This window comes from Suncus etruscus, chromosome 12, assembly GCF_024139225.1.
Source record: "Suncus etruscus isolate mSunEtr1 chromosome 12, mSunEtr1.pri.cur, whole genome shotgun sequence".
Lineage (NCBI taxonomy): Eukaryota > Metazoa > Chordata > Mammalia > Eulipotyphla > Soricidae > Suncus > Suncus etruscus.
This window is the reverse complement of record NC_064859.1, coordinates 55168460-55188909: the sequence shown is the minus strand read 5'-3', so window position 1 is coordinate 55188909 and position 20450 is coordinate 55168460. Positions and strand designations below refer to the sequence as shown.

Sequence of the window (20450 nt, the reverse complement as noted above, 5' to 3'; positions counted from 1 at the left end):
CTTACTGATCTGAAACATGCTATTCTATTTTACCAGATGTCTTTACAGGTGAGATCATTAACAATAGCTGTTTTTTTTTAAATCAACAGACAGTTTTGTTGTTTTTATTTTGGGGCTATATTTGGTGATGTTCATGGGGTTACTATTGGTTCTTCATTCAGGAACAACTCTTGGCAGTGTTCCGGAGACCATATGGGATGCTTAGGAATAAAACCCAGGTTGGCTGCATTCAAAGCAAAATCCCTATTCACTGTTCTATCATTTTGGCTTCTAGATGTCATTAGTTTGAATAAAAAGACAATTGAATAGGGGAAACATCCAACTAAAGAAGTTCCTGAGATAGAAGTATTAATAAAAGTGGAGAATAAAAATAATAAAAAAGTGTCTCAGAACCAAATAATGTCACCAGACTTCTGAATGAAAGATTGGTGAGTAGATAACTGAAAAGAAAGTCCAATAAATGAAGGAAAACAATAAATATATTCAGAACAGCAATGAGGAAAGGAAGTCTTACTGTTTCCAGAGGGAAGTTTTCAGTTCCCAAGAATAAAAATCAAACACAGATACAGCCAACAACCAAATAAAAGAATGCAATGGGTCAAAACTTCCATAATTCTGAGGGAATCTTACAGTAACCTTGTATTTTGTTTACAATCATGGGCGAGAACATGAAATGAATACAGAAATGTTCAAATAGAAACCTAGCTTCTCCCTGCCCGCCCCCCATTTACCCTTTCTGAGGAAGTTACTCAAGGACATGCTTCTAGAAAATAAGGAAGAAAAACCAGAGAGGTACCCAGACAGCAGTTAGTTTAACCCAACATGAGGAAGACACTCCTCAGGAAAGGGAAGTCCCAGAACCAGACCTGGCTGCTGATACCTAGTCACCCGCAAGAGGCTGCAACCACTAAGGGCAGTTGATTATAGATATTTCAGCTTGTCCACATCTGACGTGTTGTCTGTTTCTTATCAAGCGGAGGGATCATAGATCACAAGGATTATTAGGAGTTTGTTCACAAACAAGACACAGATCTTGATGCCAAATGCTGCTTCCCTGTCACATTCTGAAGTGTGACTTACTGGATGCCATTAATTCCTCTTCATTGTCCAGACACTGACTCTGCCAGCCACTGGGAGGATATGGTCTTGATTCCAAATGAACCCTGAAAACTTCTGTAGTCATTCATTACTAGATTTAATGCTTCTGGATAAACAACTTTGAAAGATATTAATGGCCACAGTTTAAACTCATCAAAATTGTTAGTTCCTGCACCTGCTATTCTGTTTGGGGGTCTATTAAAGAGTCTTCTTGGAATGATTCTGATTTCCCACTTTTGGTTGCAGGTTGTGATAACAGAGTTCCTTGCAAAGCAGTTTTTTAAGGACAGCTATGCTTATTTGCAATGAGAAGGGCAATAGGAAGTTTGACCAAGATACTTTTTCTCAGGACACTCTGTGGATGAGACTAAGGGGAGCTAGAGGACCTTACACGTTATTGGAGGGTCTATGAAATGATACAAGCTCTTCAGAAGAAGACTTGATATCATTTAGAGAACTTACATTTCAGGGCCGAAGCAGTGGCATGGAGCGGTAAGGTGTCTGCCTTGCCAGCACTAGCCTAGGATGGTCCATGGTTTGATTCCCCGGCATCCCATATGGTCCCCAAGTCAGGAACGATTTCTGAGTGCATAGCCAAGAGTAACCCCCATGTGTCACTGGGTGTGCCCCCCCAAATCAAAACAAAACCACTTAATTTTCACCATCCATTTGACTCAGAAACCCTCCAGGAAATGATTCCAAAGACTCAACAAAAACTAAAGACAAGTGTGTGACTATTCATGGGAGGGTGAGAGCAGCCCATGCAAGACACCACACACAGCAGAGTAGTGGAAACTGCTTGAAGCCATAGGATCATCCTCACTAGAACCAAGGTGGATTGGCAGGAGGAACACTGCCATGTACTCTAAAGTTGGATCTCGCAGGCTGCATGTTGTGAATATATACCCAATGAACTGCAGCTTTCAGAAGAGTGGGTTTGATGCTATGTAAATCAGACTTCAATAATATAACAGACAAGTGAATTAAATGCAAAACATCTGAGGTTTTTGTTTTGTTTTGTTTCACTCAATGAGCCAGGAATACCTGAAAGTCTGGGTCTGACTATCCATATTCTGCCAGTGTCCTGACTGCTGCAGATTGTGGCTGCAGGAAGCCCAGGTGGCATTTCTAAGCATCCTCTTGCAATGTCTCGTGCACACCCTTTTCTCCTGTGTGGACGAGGTTGGGAACCAAAAAGCTATCTGGGCTGGAGATTTCACATCCAGGTCTGTTTCTCTTCAGCTGCACAGGGTATAAGGGCCTGATTTGGCCATTCCCTGTTCTTCCTCTTCACTGTTTCCCCTCTCTGAGGCTCCTAGCTAACTGCTGTAATGGCCCATGTCAAGCATTCACACCCAGATATGGTGTTTCTTTGGGGTCAGACTGGCCCACTACAGGGTACATTAATGAACAGTCTGTAACTGTGACCCAGGCCTGGCATATGCAATAGTGGAACCTGCCTGCCCATATCTGCCATGTGCTGAGGCTGATGTTTAGGGCAAGTTCATCCCTTTCTTTTACTTTATTTAAAAAGAAAATAATGTTGATGTTTGTGCTTTTAGGGTAGTAACTGCACCTCAATCTCTAACAAAATGCCACTTTCCACTGTTTATAGTGAACCTCTAGTTCACTTCCTCACCCAAATATAGCCCTTCAACTCCCAATGTCCAGAAACCTCAGTTCTCTACTCAAAACTCATGGGTTTGTCATCATAAGATACTTCCCATTGCTTTGTTTTGTTTCTCTTTATACAACAAGTGAAGTCACTTGCCATTTATTTGTCCTTCCTCTGACATATTTCACTTAGCACATACCTTTCTAATCTGCATGACAGCAAAAGCCACGCATTCATCTTTGCTATGGCCGAGTAGTATCCCGTTGTCTATTCACAAACACCATAGCTTCTTTGTCCAATAATGTTGTATGTAGCATTACAATGAACTATGTATATATATATATATATATATATATATATATATATATATATATCTTTTTTTATTTTTTTGTTCCTCAATTCACAATACAGACCAGGCAAAGGGCCTGTGTTGAGGTGTATATGGGGTGCATTTACTGTACCTCCTCTTTCTATACAGTCAGTGTAAAGAAAACTGTCTGTGGTAAGAATTAGGAGGTCTTATCTTTTTTTTTTTTTGAGTTTTTAATATATATATCTCCTTCACCAGTGCAACATTCCCATGACCAATATCCCAAGTGTCCTTCCTCCCCACCCCACACCGGCCTGTACTCTAGACAGGCCTTCTAATTCCCTCATTCAGTCACATTTTGTTATGATAGTTCTCAGTGTAATTATTTCCGGGACTGCACTAAACGATCTCTGCACTAAATGGGAGCTGGACCCTCCAGTCCTCCTCTATTTTGTCTCTGAGAATCATTACACAAATGTTTTTCATTTTTCTCAAAACCCATAGATGAGGGAGACCATTCTGTATTTATCTCTTTCCCTCTGACTTATTTCACTCAGCATAATAAATTCCATATACATACATGTATAGGAAAATTTCGTGACTTCATCTCTTTTGATGGCTGCATAATATTCCATTATGTATATGTACTATCGTTTCTTCAATCATTCATTGATTGAGGGGCATCTAAGCTGCTTCCAGAGTCTGGCTATTGTAAATAATGCTGCTATGAATATAGGTGTGAGAGAGAATTTTGTATTTTATTTTTATGTTCCTAGGATATATCCCTAGGAGTGGTATAGCAGGATCATATGGGAGCTCAAATTCCAGCTTTTGGAGAAATCTCCATTATCACTTTCCACAAAGGTTGGACTAGACAGCATTCCCACCAGCAGTGAATAAGAGTTCCTTTCTCTCCACATCCCCGCCAGCACTGCTTGTTCTCATTCTTTGTGATGTGCGCCAATCTCTGTGACGTGAAATGATACCTCATAGTTGTTTTGATTTGCATCTCCCTGATGATTAGTGATGTGGAGCATTTTTTCATGTGCTTTTTAGCCATTTGTATTTCTTTTTTGTCAAAGTGTTCATTTCTTCTCCCCATTTTTTGATGGGGTTAGATGTTTTTTTCTTGTAAAGTTCTGTCAGGGCCTTGTATATTTTGGATATTAACTCCTTATCTGATGGGTATTGGGTGAATAGTTTCTCCCACTCAGTGGGTGGCTCTTGTATTCTGGGCACTATTTCCTTTGAGGTACAGAAACTTCTCAGCTTAATATAGTCCCATTTATTTATTTCTGCTTTCACTTGTTTGGAGAGTATGATTTCCTCTTTAAAGATACCTTTAGTCTTAATGTCATGGAGTGTTTGACCTACATGTTGTTCTATATACTTTATGGTTTCAGGTCTGATATCTAGATCTTTAATCCATTTGGGTTTTATCTTTGTACATGATGTTAATTGGTGGTCTAAGTTCGCTTTTTTACAAGTGGCTAGCCAGTTGTGCCAACACCACTTATTGAAGAGGCTTTCCCTGTTCCATTTAGGATTTCTTGCACCTTTATAAAAAATTAGGTGACGGTATATCTGGGGAACATTCTCTGAGTACTCAAGCCTGTTCCACTGTGAGGGTCTGTCTTTATTCCAATACCATGCTGTTTTAATAACTATTGCTTTGTAATACAGTTTAAAGTTAGGGTAGGTAATACCTCCAATATTTCTTTTCCCAATTATTGTTTTAGCTATTCGTGGTTGTTTATTTTCCAAATGAATTTCAGAAGTGCTTGATCCACTTCTTTGAAAAATGTCATGGGTATCTTTAGAGGGTTCACATTAATCCTGCCAATCCAAGAGCAGAGTATGGATTTCCATTTCCGTGTGTCTTCTCTTATTTCTTGTAGCAGAATTTTATAGTTTTCTTTGTAAAGGTCCTTCACATCCTTAGTCAAGTAGACTCCAAGGTATTTGAGTTTATGTGAGACTATTGTGAATGGGGTTGTCTTCTTAATATCCATTTCTTCCCTATCAGTATTGGCGTATTAAAGGGTCATTGATTTCTGTGTCTTAATTTTATAACCTGCTGCATTGCTATATGCATCTATTGATTCTAAAAGTTTCTTGATAGAATCTTTAGGGTTCTCTAAGTATAGTATCATGTCATCTGCGAACGTGAGAGCTTGACTTCTTCCTTTCCTATCTAATGATAATGACGCAGCTCATAAAATTAGAAAATGACCAACAAAAGGAACCAAAAATAGGGAGACAAAAGAAAATAACAAAGCTTAGAGAAGAAATCAATGAAGAGGAAATCCAAAAATCAATCCGAAAGATCAATGAAAGCAGAAGTTGGTTCTTTGAAAAAATAAATAAGATCGATAAACCATTGGCAAAACTCACAAAGAAAGAGAAACTTGATAACCCATATTAAAAATGAAAAGGGGGGATCACTACAGATATTACAGAGATTCAAAGGGTAATCAGAGATTACTTCGAGAAACTTTATGCCAGGAAACATGAGAACCTGGAAGAAATGGATAAATTTTTGAACTCTTATAATCTTCCATGGTTGAACAGGGAGGATATAACATATCTAAACACCCCCATCACTATTGAGGAAATTAAAACAATAATCAAATGTCTCCCCAAAAAGAAAAGCCCAGGTACAGATGGATTCACTAATGAATTCTTTCAAACTTTTCAAGAGAAACTACTACCAACCCTGGCCAGGCTCTTTCATGAAATTGAAAAAATGGGAACATTTCCAGACAGCATCTATGAAGCCAATATCACCTTGATAAAAAAAAAAACAGACAGAGATACAGCCAATAAAGAAAATTACAGACCAATATCCTTGATGAATACAGATGCAAAGATCATCAATAAAATTCTGGCAAATAGAATTCAATACCTTATCAAGATCATTCACTATGATCAATAGGTTTCATCCCAGGAATGCAAGAATGGTTTAACATTCATAAATCCATCAACATAATATACAATATAAACAAGAAGAAAAACAAAAATCACAAGATCATATCAATAGACGTAGAGAAAGCATTTGATAAGGTTCAACACCCATTCTTGATAAAAAAAAAAACTCTAAGCAAGATGGGAATGAAAGGAACCTTTCTCAATCTAGTCAAGGCCGTTTATCACAAGCCAATGGCAAATATTATCCTCAAAGGAGAGAAACTGAAAGCCTTCCCTCTAAACTCCGGTACAAGACAAGGTTGCCCCCTCTCACCACTCCTATTTAACATAGTGCTGGAAGTACTTGCTATAGCGATTAGGCAAGAGAAAGATATCAAGGGAATCCAGATAGGAAAGAAAGAAGCCAAGGGTATATATCTTTGAGTTTATTTTTTCTTAGCATAGCAGCGCAAGGAGTAGAATTGCTAGATCTCATAGGGGTTTAATTTTTTTCTTTTTTCTTCTTTTTTTGGGCCACACTGTTTGACACTCAGGGATTACTCCTGGCTATGCACTCAGAAATCGCTCCTGGCTTGGGGGGACCATATGGGAAGCCAGGGGATCGAACCGTGTCCGTCCTACGCTAGTGCTTGCAAGGCAGACACCTTACCTCTAGTGCCACATTCCCGGCCCCCTTCTTTTGGGGGGGTTAATTTTCAATTCTCTAAAAATTCTCATATTGTTTTCTATGAAACTTAATCAACGGAGTCGGTGAGATAGCATGGAGGTAAGGCATTTGCCTTTTATGCAGAAGGGCGGTGGTTCAAATCCCAGAATCCCATATGGTCCCCATGCCGGCCAGGAGTGATTTCTGAGCATGGAGCCAGGAGTGACCCCTGAGCGCTGCCAGGTGTGACCCAAAAACCAAAATAAAAAAAAAAGAAAAAGAAACAATCAACAATAGAAGAGCATCCTTTCCTCCCCATACCCTAGTCAAGATCTGGTTGTTTCTATTCTCACTAGTATGAGGTGGTATCTCACTCACACCAGTTTTGGTTTGTATTCACCTGGCAAACTTTTCAGCATTTTCACATGTCTGTTGCCCATCTGTCTTCTTTTTTAAATTTTTTTCTTTATTTAAACATCTTGATTACAAATATGATTGTGATTAGGTTTCAGTCATGTAAAGAACAACCCCCTTCACCAGTGCAACATTCCCACCACTAATGTCCCAAATCTCCGTCCATTCCACCCCACCCACACCTGTACTCCAGACAGGCTTTCCAGTTCCCTCATTCATTCACATGATTATGGTAGTTCTCTGTGTAGTTATTTCTATAACTGCACACACCACTCTTTGTGGTGAACTTCATGAAGTGAGCTAGAAGTTCCAGCCCTCCTCTCATTGTCTCTGAGGATTGTTGCAAAAATGAGTTTTATTTTTCTTAAAACCCATAGATGAGTGAGACTACTCTGCATCTCTGTCTCTCCCTCTGACTTATTTCACTCAGCATGATCGTTTCCATGTACATCCATGGATAGGAAAATTTCATGACTTCATCTCTCCAGATGGCTGCATAATATACCATTGTGTATATGTACCAGTATTTCTTTAGCCATTCGTCTGTTGAAGGGCATCTTGATTGCTTCCAGAGCCTGGCTATTGTGAATAGTGCTGCAATATATATATAGGTGTGAGGAAGGGGTTTTTGTGTTGTGTTCTTGTGTTCCTAGAATATATCCCTAGAAGTGGAATAGCTGGGTCGAATGGGAGCTCAATTTCCAGATTTTGGAGGAATCTCCATAACGCTTTCCATAGAGGTTGGACTAGACAGCATTCCCACCAGCAGTGAATAACAGTTCCTTTCTCTCCACATCCCTGCCAGCACTGAATGTTCTCATTCTTTGTGATGTATGCCAATCTCTGTGGTGTGAGATGGAATCTCATCGTTGTTTTGATTTGAATCTCCCTGATGATTAGTGATGAGGATCATTTTCTCATGTGCCTTTTGGCCATTTGTATTTCTTTTATTATCAACGTGTCTGTTCATTTCTTCTCCCCATTTTTTGATGGGATTAGATGTTTTTTTCTTGTAAGTTCTGTCAGTGTCCTATATATTTTGGATATTAGCCCCTTATCTGATGGGTGTTGGGTGAATAGTTTCTCCCACACGATGGGTGACTTGTATCCTGGGCCCTTTTTCTTTTGAGGTGCAGAAGCTTCTCAGCTTAATGTATTCCCATCTGTTGATCTTTGCTTCCACTTGTTTGGTAAGTGCAGTTCCCTCCTTAAAGATGCCTTTAGTCTCAATGTCAGAGTGTTTTAACGATGTGTTGTTCTATATACCTTATAGTATCATGTCTGATATCAAGGTCTTTAATCCATTTGAATTTTACCTTCGTACATGATGTTAACTGGCGGTCTATGTTCGCATTTATGCAAGTGGCTAACAAGTTCTGCCAGCACCTTTTGTTGAAGAGGTTTTCCCTGCTCCACTTAGGATTTCTTGCTCCTTTGTCAAAAATTAGGTGACTGTATGTCTGGAGAACATTGTCTGAGAACTCAAGTCTATTCCACTGATCTGAGGGTCTGTCTTTATTCTAATATCATGCTGTTTTGATAACTATTGCTTTGTAGTAAGTTTAAATTTGGGGAAGGTAATGCCTCCCATTTTCCTTTTCCCTAGGAGTGCTTTAGCTATCCGAGCATGGTTACTGTTCCAGATGAACTTCATAAGTGTTTGAAGAATGTCATGGGTATTTTTAAGTAGATTGCATTAAATCTGTATAATGCTTTGCAGAGTATTGCCATTTTAATGATGTTAATTCTGCCAATTCATGAGCAGGGTATGTGTTTCCATTTCCGTGTGTCCTCTCTTATTTCTTGGAGCAGGGCTTTATAGTTTTCTTTGTATAGGTTCTTCATATCTTTGGTCAAGTTGACTCCAAGGTATTTGAGTTTGCGTGGCACTAATGTGAATGGGATTGCCTTCTTGACGTCCATCTCTTCCCTATCATTATTGGTGTATAAAAAGGCCATTGATTTCTGTGTGTTAATTTTGTAGCCTGCCACATTGCTATATGAGTCTATTGTTTCTAGAAGCTATTTGGTAGAGTCTTTGGGGTTTTCTAAGTAGAGTATCATGTCATCTCGCAAACAGCGAGAGCTTGACTTCTTCCTTTCCAATCTGGATTCCCTTTATATCTTTTTCTTGCTTGATCTCTATAGCAAGCACTTCCAGTATTATTTTGAAGAGGAGTGGTGAGAGAGGACAGCCTTGTCTTGTACCAGAATTTAGAGGAAAGGCTTTTAGTTTTTCTCCATTGAGGATAATATTTGCCATTGGCTTGTTGTAGATGGCTTTAACTAGATTGAGAAAGGTTCCTTTCATTCCCATCTTGCTGAGTTTTGATCAAGAATGGGTGTTGGACCTTATCAAATGCTTTCTCTGTGTCTATTGATATGATCATGTGATTTTTATTTTTCTTGTTCTTGATGTTGTGTATGATGTTGATAGATTTACGGATGTTAAACCATCCTTGATTTCCTGGGATGAAACCTACTTTGTCGTAATGTATGATCTTCTTGATGATGCATTGGATCCTATTTGCCAGGATTTTGTTCAAGATCTTTGCATCAGCATTCATCAGGGATATTGGTCTGTAATTTACTTTTTTGGCAGCATCTCTGTCTGGTTTTAGTATCAAGGTGATGTTGGCTTCATAAAAGTTGTTTGGGAGTGTTCCCGTTTTTTCAATTTCATAGAAGAGCCTGGCTAGGATTGGTAGTAGCTCTTCTTGAAAGATTTGAAAGGATTCATTAGTAAATGCATCTGGGCCTGGGCTTTTCTTTTTGGGCAGATGTTTGATTACAGTTTCAATTTCCTGATGGGGGTGTTTAGATATGCTACATCCTCCTTACTTAACTGTGGAAGGTTATAAGTGTCCAAGAATTTTTCCATTTCTTCTAGGTTCTCATATTTAGTAGCATAAAGTTTCTCAAAGTAGTCTCTGATGAACCTTTGGATCTCTGCAATATCTGTCATGATCTCCCCCTTTTCATTTCTTTTTTTTGTTTGTTTGTTTGTTTTTGGTTTTTGGGCCATACCCAGTGGTGCTCGGGGGTTACTCCTGGCTGTCTGCTCAGAAATAGCTCCTGGCAGGCACGGGGGACTATATGGGACACCGGGATTCGAACCAACCACCTTTGGTCCTGGATCGGCTGCTTGCAAGGCAAACGCCGCTGTGCTATCTCTCCGGGCCCTTCTTTTTTTTTTTTTCTCTCTCTTTTTTTTTTTTTTTGGTTTTTGGGCCACACCCCACGGTGCTCAGGGTTTACTCCTGGCTGTCTCCTCAGAAATAGCTCCTGGCAGGCACGGGAAACCATATGGGACACCGGGATTCGAACCAACCAACTTTAGTCCTGGATCGGCTGCTTGCAAGGCAAACGCCACTGTGCTATCTTTCCGGGCCCCCCTTTTCATTTCTAATACAGTTTATCAGGTTTCTCTTTCTTTCTTTGTGAGTTTTGCCAATGGTCTATCAATCTTGTTTATTTTTTCAAAGAACCAACTTCTGATCTTTCGGATTGTTTTTGGTTTTCCACTTCATTGATTTCTGCTTTCAGCTTTGTTATTTCTTTATGTCTCCCTATTTTTGGTTCCTTTTGTTGGTCATTTTCTAATTTTATGAGCTGCGTCATTAAGTTATTCAGGTATGCTCCTTCTTCCTTCCTGATGTGTGCTTGTAGAGCTATAAATATTCCTCTCAGGACCGCTTTTGCTGTGTCCCATAGATTCAGGCAGTTTGTGTCTTCATTATCATGTTTCCAGGAAAGTTTTGATTTCCTCTTTGATTACATCTCGGACCCACTGGTTGTTCAGTAGCAGGGTGTTTAATTTTCAATTGTTAAAGATTTTCTTTTGTGTGCCTGTGTAGTTCACATCTAATTTCAGAGCCTTGTGGTCAGCAAAGGTAGCCTGCAAGATTTCTATCCTCTTGATTTTATGGAGGTATGTTTTATGTGTCAGCATGTAGTCTATCCTGGAGAATGACCTATGTACATTGGAGAAGAATATGTATCCAGGTTTTTTTGGATGGAATGTCCTATATATATATATATATATATATATATATATATATATATATATATATATATATATATATATATATATATACACACACACACACACACACACACACTAGTCCTCTTTCTTCCATTACTCTTTTCAAGGCTAGTATGTTTTTGTTGGGTTTCAGTCTGGTTGACTTATCAAGTGTTGATAGGGCCATGTTGAGGTCTCCCACAATTATTGTGTTATTATTGATGTCTTTCAGATTTGTCAGTAACTCTATTAGATAATTTACTGGGCACTCATTGGATGCATATATGTTTAATAGTCTGATTTCTTCCTATTGCACATATCCCTTGATTAGTACATAGTGCCCATCTTTGTCCCTTACCACTTTTCTGAGTATAAAGTTGGTGTCATCAGATATTAATATGGCCACCCCAGCTTTTTTAAGGGTGTTGTTTGCTTGGATGATTTTCCTCCAGCCTTTGATTTTGAGTCTATGTTTGTTCTGGCTATTCAGGTGTGTTTCTTGTAGGCAGCAGAAGGTTGGATTCATCTTTTTAAACCATTTTGTCACTCTGTGTCTTTTAATTGGTGAATTTAGTCCATTGACATTGAGGGAGATGATTGTCATAGGATTTAATGTCATCTTTGTAGGTAAGTTTGCTGTGTTTGTTGGTCTCTCGTCTTAAAGTAGACCTGTCAGTTTTTCCATTAAGGCTGGTTTTTCATCTGTGAAGTTTCTGAGCTGTTGTTTATCCATGAAGCTATGTATCCTTCCTTCAAACCTAAACGTGAGTCAGGCTGGGTGCAGTATTCTCGGTGAGGCATTCATTTCATTCAGTCTTGTCACAATATCACACCACTGTCTTCTGGCCTTGAGAGTTTCTTGTGACATGTCTGCTATAAGTCTTAGGGATGCTCCTTTAAATGTAATTTTCCTTTTTGATCCTGTTGCTTTCAGTATTCTATCTCTATCTGTGGGATTTGTCATTGTAATGAGGATGTGTCTTGGGGTGTTTTTCTTTGGGTCTCTTTTAGCTGATACTCTTCGGGCATGCAGGATTTGATTGCATGTATTCTTTAACTCTGAGATTATCTCTTTGATGATGTCTTTGACAGTTGATTCTTCCTGGAGATCTCCTACCTGGGTCTCTGGGACTCCAAGGATTCTTATGTTGTTTCTGTTGAGTTTATCAAAGATTTCTATTTTTATCTGTTCTCATTCCTTGAGTACTTTTTCCATTGCCTGTTCATTTGTCTTAAGGTTCTTTTCCAGTTTCTTCTGCTGTGTTGAGTTTTTCTGTAATTCATCGTCCTGCACTCCAATTCTCTCGTCAGCTGCTGTTACCCTGCTGGCAAGGCCATCCAATGAGGTTTTCATACTCTGTGCATGGTGTTTGCCTGTGAGGTTTCCCCATTGTCACACTTGTAATGTGGTTTTTCCTGCGTATTGTGGTGGGGTTCATTGGTTAGAAAGAGTGCACAGCCGCGAAGTGAATCAGAGTGGCCACGCTCTCCTGCTGCCTCTAGTTGAGAGTTTTTTGGGGGTGTGCTCCCTAGGCCTCTGAGGTGACCTTCAGGTATTCAAGAAACCCAGACAGGCACAGGAGAGATTTCCCTTGAAGTCCTCAGAGTGATTAAAGGCACAGCAGGGCGGAGCCTCCGCAGGCCAGAGAGCTCAGCTTATTGGTTGGCGACCCCCACAGCCAGACTTTACTCACTCACTCGCTGGGCAGCTTCAGAATGCAGTTTTTTGGGGGTGCGCTCCCTCAGCCTCTGAGATCTTCAGGTATTCAAGAAATACAGACAGGCACAGGAGAGATTTCCCATCTGTCTTCGTTAAGAAAGTTCCTATATCGCTTCTCTCTTCATGTTTTTTTATGTATCTTGGACATTATTTTTTTATGTATCTTTTTTTTGGTTTGTTTTATTTTTGGGTCATACCTGGCAACGCTCAGGGCTACTCCTGACCCTAAGCTCAGAAATCGCTCCTGGCAGGCTTGGGGGACCATATGGGATGTCGGGATTCGAACCACCATCCTTCTGCATGAAAGGAAAACACCTTACCTCCATGTTATCTTTTCGTCCCCCCCCCTTTTTTTATTTATCTTGATGTTATCTCTTTCATATGTAGGAAGGGTACTATTCTTGCCCTGTCTTATTTTAGCCCATTCCTTTCGTAGTACAATTGACTTTTTAGTTATCTGCATTGCAATATATTTTTGTTTTATTTACTAATGAAGTTAACAAATTAAAGTTCCTTTGAAGCCAATATTTTCTAGATATATTTTATGGTTTTGGGTTCAATAAAAGCCTTTAATCCAGGGGTCTCCGTACAACATTTTGTGGCCCTGCCCTAGAGGAATCTTTTTTTGTTTTGTTTTGTTTTAGTTGTTTGGGTCACACATCCCAATGTTCAAGATTTACTACTGACTTTGCACTCAAGGATCACCCCGACTTTGCCTCCTGTGGCCCCCAGGTAAATTGAGTTTGAGACCCCTGCTTTAATCCATTTTAAATTAATGTCCCACATATATATGAACCAAGCTTTATTTTCTTGCACATGGCTAATTGATTTTTTTTTTACAAAGAGGCTTTCCTCTACTTAAGATTCCCAAGTCCTGGGGCCAAAGCAATAGCGCAGTGGAATGGCATAAGCCTTGCACACCACCAGTCGAACCCTAGTCTCCTGCCCTAATCCAAGAGCAATTTCTGAGCACATAGCCAGGAGTAACAGCTGAGTGTCACCAGGTGTGGCCCAAAACCAAAATCAAAACAAAAAAAAACAAACAAACAGAAGATTCTCAGGTCCCTTTTCATGAAAGTTTGCTTCCATTGGTTTAAGTCTGTTTAAACTCTAGTACTGCTGATCTGATTATTATAACTATAGTTTCAAGTAAAGACATACGTATCTCCAATCTTTTTTTCTCAGATTTTCTCTGAGAATCCAGATCATTTTGTGGTTCTATGTAAATTTCTATAGTACCTATTCTATGTTCTTGAAGAATGACATTAAAACCTTGATAGGGATTAAACTGAATGTGTGCTGCTTTGGTCATTTTAACAATGCTAATTCTTCTAAAATATGGAATATTTTTCTTTTTTGTTATATTTACTTAAGTACCATAATTACAAACATGTTTGTAGTTGGGTTTTAGTTAAAATAAAAAAAAGAACACTCCCCTTCACCAGTGCAACATTTCCACCAATGCTCTCCATCTCCCTCCTCCTGCATCTCCTGCCTGTATTTGAGACAGGCATTATCTTTCTCACTCACTACCATGTCATGATAGTTGTCATTGTAGTTATTTCTCTAACTGAACTTACCACTCTGTGGTAAGCTTCATATCGTGGGCTGGTCCTTCCATCCCTCATCTCTATTGTATCAGGGTATTATTAAATAATGTCTTTTTCTTAGAATTCATAGATGACACTATTTTGTGTATTATCTGCTTCTGACTTATTTCACTTAGCATAATAGTTTCCATGTCCATCCATGTATAAGAAAATTTCATGACTTCATTTTTCCTGATGGCTGCATAGTATCCCATTGTGTTTATGTACCAGTTTCTTTAGCCACTCATCTGTTGGGCATCTGGGTTGTTTCCAGATTCTGGCTATTGTACATAGTGCTGCAATTAATATAGGTGTGCAGAAGGTATTTTTGTATTGTGTGTGTGTGTTCCTAGGATATATTCCTATATATAGTGGTATGGAGTGGTATGGTTGGATCATATGGGAACTCAATTTCCAGTTTCTTGAGGAATCTCCATATTGTTTTCCACAAAGGCTGAACTAGACGGCATTCCCACCAGCAGTGAATGAGAGTTCCTTTCTCCCCACATGCCAGCTAGCACTAATTATTCTTGATCTTTGTGATGTGTGCAGTCTGTGGTGTGAGATGGTACCACAAAGTTGTTTTAATTTGCATCCCCCTGATAATTAGTGATGTGGAGCATTTTTTCATGTGTCTGGGCACTTATATTTTTCTTTGAGGAATTGTCTGTTCATTTCTTCTCTCCATTTTCTGATGTTAGATTATTTTTCTTGTAAAATTCTACCAGTACCTTGCAATTCTTAGATATTAGCCCCTTATCTGATGGGTATTGGGTAAAAAATAACTCCCATTCTATGGGTGGCCTTTGTATTCTAGTCACTATGAAATTTGGGGGGGGGCACACCCTGTGATGCTCAGGGGTTACTCCTGGCTATGCGCTCAGAAGTTGCTCCTGGGTTGGGGGCCATATGGGATGCCGGGGGATTGAACCGTGGTCCAGCCTAGGTTAGCATGCAAGGCAGAACCCTTACCACTTACACCACCGCTCCAGCTCCAGAATTATTTTTCTATTTCTTTGTGTCCTCTTTCTTTTTAGTGATTTTTACAAATTACCATGTATTTTTAATTCTAATTCATTATTTACATGCTGGAATACAACAAATCTGTGTATTGAATTATAACCAGTTATATTGCAAGTATTTGTTTCTGGAAGAACTTTGGTGGAATATTTAGAGTTAAAAACATTATTTTCAAATAATGACAATTTGTGTTTTCATTTTTCACTTTCAAATTGTCGTAGCTTGAATCTCATGGTCTCATTGTTGGTTCTGTGGTTTAGATCTCTACATGTGCCAAGACCCCTACTTCTTGGCCCCATCCATTTATTTCAGTATGCCTCTTCTTATCAATTTATTTCCTTCCCTGTCCTTACACACAGGGGGTAAAGGATAATCAATTAATAATGCAATTAATACTTTGCAATCCCTTATCCAATTGAGATAATTCTATATACCAGGTAAATGAGATCATCCCATTTGTCCTTCTGGCTTAGTACATTGAACATCTCTTCAAGTTCCATCCAAGTTGCAGTGAACTGATTTCATTGTTCTTTGAAACTGCACGGTATTTCACCGTGTATATATAACACATCTTCATATCTACCCATTTTTCAGTGGACATGTAGCTGAGTCTGCAGTGCTAAGTGCGGCAATGAATAATGCTCTGCAAATGTTCTCTTAAATTATATTATGTCCCGAGGATAGAAAATCAGGAGTGGACTTGGTTATGTTAAGGTCAATTCCTACTTCACTGAGAAATCACTGTACTCTATTCCATAGGGGTTGAATCTGACATCCCCATTAACAGAGGACAAGAATTCCCTTTCCACCACATTCTCACCAACAGTTTCTATTATTTTTATACTCTTACTGGTGTGAAATAATCTCATTGTAATTTTGATTTTCCTTCTAGCACTCTTTCTATGTGTCTATCGGCCTCCCATCTTCAGAAAAGCATCTGTTCATTTCCTCTCCCTACTGTTTTTGGGCCATATCTGGCTCTGTGCTCAGAATCCACTCCTGGCAAGCTCGGCTGACCATATGGGATGCTGGGGATCAAACCTGTGTCGAGTGTAGTAAGACAAATGCTCTTACTCAATGTGCTATCACTCTGGCCCCATGTCTATATTTCTTTTACCATGCAAAACTTTAATTTTATATAGTGCATTTATTTTTATTTTGTTGCCTTTGTCAATGGTCTATAATTTGAAGAAAACTTTGAGGCCCAAATCTTAGAGTGATTCTGCCTGTATTTTCCTCAATGTTATCAATTTTGACCTAAACATTTTTTACTTTTAAATTGACTTATTAAGGTATGACACAGATCCAGTTTTAATTTAAACATAGTTTTCCTAGCACCATTTGAAGATAACTTCACTCCATTTCATGGACTCAGCTACTTTGTCAAAAATCAGTTTGCCACATATAGGGGGATTTGTATTTGGGTATTTGGTTCTGACCCATTGGTCAGTCCACTTATCCCAGTACTATGTTGTTTTGCTCACTACTTTAGTATATTTTCAAGTTAGGAAATGAGATACCTCCCAGAATATTTTTGTCTTTGGGTTCTCTTATGATTCTTTAAAACATTATTATTGACTGTTTTAGGCTTTGAAGCCCGTCATCTATATTTGAATGGAAACTGCATTACCTCTACATAATGTGATTTACGTAGGATGGTCATCTTGACAATACTCTGCATCCAAAGCATGGCTGAATGTTTCTACTTTTTAATGTCTTATCTTTAAGTGACTTAAAGTTTTCATAGATCTCTCTCTTAAGTTGATTCCTCAATTCTTGATGCTTTTGAACCTTATTTTGAATGGGATAGACTTTTTGATCATATACTTCTCTTATTATTTTCATATAAGAATACAACCACTTTGCTGTATTAGCTTGTTTCTAAAAGTTTTGTGGACTCTTTGGGGTCTTCTATTTAATCTTGTTATCTGCAAATAGTGATTTGACTTTACCAATTTTAATTTTTTTCTTGCCTCATTACCATTGCTAGAATTTCTAATGCAATGTTGAATAAAAATGGAGATAGTGGCATCCTTAACTGTTCTCAGAGGGAAAGCTTTCTGTTTTTCACCACTAAGAATGACAATGGAAGGGGCCAGAGCAATAGTAGAGCATGTAATGTGTTTGCCTTACACACAACTTTCAATCCCTGCCTGGATGCCATATGACCCGAGTCTACCAGAAGTAGTTTCTGAGAACAGAGCCAGAAGTAACCCAAGTGCCACCAGCGTGACCCAAAAGCAAACGAAAAAGTGATACTCACTGTGGGCTTGCTAGAGATAGTCATTACTATCTTCAAGAAAGTTCCCTACATTGTCAAGGGTTTTTATTCTAGTGAATATTGGATCCAGACAAATGCTCTTTCTGCATCAATTAGTATGTCCATATAACTTTCTTATTGATAGTGTGCATCATGTTAATTAATGTATTTTGACCTATTCTTGCATCTCTGGGATGAATCTCACTTGATCATGGTACATGCTTTTTTCCTGATATGCTGTTGGATTCAGTTTGCTAAAATTTTACTGGAAATTTTTGCATTGATGTGATGTTAATCAAGGAGATTGGTCAGAAACTGTTAAGTATCTCTGCTTTTCATTTCATGTCGAACTGCTGTGGCCAAGTCTTCCAAAACTCTTTTTAAAATTTTGGGTGATTTTAGGCCACACCTGAAAGTGCTCAGGGGACCATATCTTATTCTGGCAGGCTCTGGGGACCATATCATATGCTGGAGATAGAATGTGGCCCAGCCATGTGCAAGGCAAATGCCCTATTTACTCACTGTGCTATTTCTCTGGCACCATTTCATTTTAATGGTGGCAAAAATGGTCATCCCTGCTTCATGTCTGGCCTTAGAAGGTAAGCTTTTGATTTTTCACCTTTGAGAGGGATATTAGCAGAAACTTTTGATGGTGCTGGGATTTGAGCCCAGAACTTCACAACGCACGAAGGTGTTGTTCTGCCTTTAAAATCTATCATTAAGATCTGAGGGGAGGCAATTACTGGGCATCTGTGCCTCAAATGAAAGACACAACAGGGCAGGAATCTGCTTCTGGGTCTTTTTCCCCCTATAGTTTGAATGATAAACTGTGCAGTTTTTCTGTGAGGCTAAGACTTACTAGGTGGCCAATTAGGCCTAAATACTGATGGAAGACATAGTCAACAAGCTTGAGAACCATATATGTCAATGCAAAGAGACAGGCACAAAACTGACAAGATGAACACACCTCAGAAACATTCCAGAGTGCAAAGCACTCACTCAAAACAAGTACAAGGACATACACTATCAGATCCTACTTACATGACATTTAGAAAAGGAATTCACATAGAAGATAAATTAACATGGTTTTATTAAAGAGACAGTACAGTGGGAAAAGCACTTACCTTGTATGTGGTTGACCCGGGTTTGATCTCCAGTAACCCATTTGGTCCCTTTAGCTTGCCAGAAGTAATTTCAGAGCATAGACAGAGCCAGGATTAAGCTTTGAGAACTACAGGGTGTAGAAGAAAGGAAGAAAAAGAGGAAGAAAAAGAGAAAAAAAAAAAGCCCATAGCAATAACACAGCAGGTAGGGTGTTTGACTTGCACTCGATATTCCTTGATTCTTACATGTTTCTTTGAGCCTACTAGAAGTGATTCCTGAGTGCAGAGCGGGAATAACCCCTAAGCATTACCAGCTGTGGCTCCAAAACAAACAAACAAACAAACAAAAAAATAAAATAAATAATAAAAAAGAAGGAAATTGGCAGTTGCCCAAACCTAATGATAAACTGAATGATGAGATGTAAGGACAAGTGGACAATGGGGCAGATGTGTTCTTCTGGCTTAATAAAATGCTTAGAGATCGCAGTATTTGTGAATGAACCATCAGTCACAGATTAAAAGCCATGCTATAAATTAGTAAACTATGTATATAATTTTCAATAAATCTTAAACAACTATATAGTGCCATGTGTTGGAGATCAATATTAAACTCTAAGGTTAATTTGGTCTTATCTGCAAATAGGTGTAAAGGACCTTACTCATGAGGGTCACTACCCATGATCCTCAGAATTCTGGAGAAAATACCAAAATTCTAGACCAATAAAGAACATTTTAGATCCTTTTGTTCTGGACAACTCAAATTTCCTTTAACCAAGTCACAGAGGAGATAAGACATAAGGATCCAGATCCTCCCTAGGCCTCTTTTGCTCAAAGCTCCTAGTTCTCATGGGCCCAACCACTCTGAGGAATGACAGAGTGATGGCCTGACTGGATTAGCATCAGGGTCTATATTCTGGGCAGTGTAGTAGTCAGGAACTGCTGAGGGCCTGCTCAGGGACGGGTGGTAGAAAATTCTCAGCTAAGGGATTTGTTAAGGGAAAAATAAATCTGAAATGCCATCTCAGTCCACAGCTGAGGAGGAAAAACAGTGAATATAGTGCAGATGCACAGTCATCAGGACAGGGTTAGTTCACTATGCAGAGATACTAGTGGCAAACAAGGCAGGAATCCTGTAGTCTAAACTTCCTGCTTCATCTAAAAACTACTCTCCAAATCTTTACTGTGGGAAAAAACTGGGAGGTGCCAGTGATCCTTGGCCACTCGGGCTGGAACTCACTGCCCAGTTCTGAGGCTGCCACAAGGGACTGAACAAAAACAGATTGCAAGAAAGGCCTACAAGGGAACTCCTACACTCTGGCACCATCCCCTCTCCACTTTAAATTCCTTAACCAGTTTTCTAAATCGGGGCCTGTCTTGTCTTTAGTGAAGCAAAGACACAATCACTGTGAAAAACAAAGGTAAAGAAAGTAGTTTCACTGTACCTTTGAAAGTGGTACCAAACATAGTAGTAGAGTTTATTTTATCTTGATTATTGCTGCTCCCTTTTTGGGGGAGAGGGTGTTGGATGAAGAGGGGCTCAGGGCTGCTCAATGTGATTCTCCACTAACCAAGCAGGATTCTTACACAAGGGCAAAGGAGTGCTAAGGATCAACTCGAGCGTCCTTACGCCCTATCCTATCCATTTCCTAGGTCTCCTGCTGTATGTGAAAACTCAGCCCGTATAGGGAAAGTTCAAACAGGAAAAAAATAGATGATGGTACCC

The 20450-nt window shown here is 39.2% G+C and overlaps 1 non-coding gene across 1 annotated transcript; it reads right to left on the bottom strand.

The window, feature by feature from the left end:
* Positions 1-3099: 3099 nt before the first annotated feature.
* Positions 3100-3232, bottom strand: LOC126024811 (small nucleolar RNA SNORA51). Its single transcript, XR_007500911.1, has one exon. It is a non-coding gene; the product is annotated as a small nucleolar RNA SNORA51 (small nucleolar RNA).
* Between the last annotated feature and the right edge of the window lie 17218 nt (positions 3233-20450).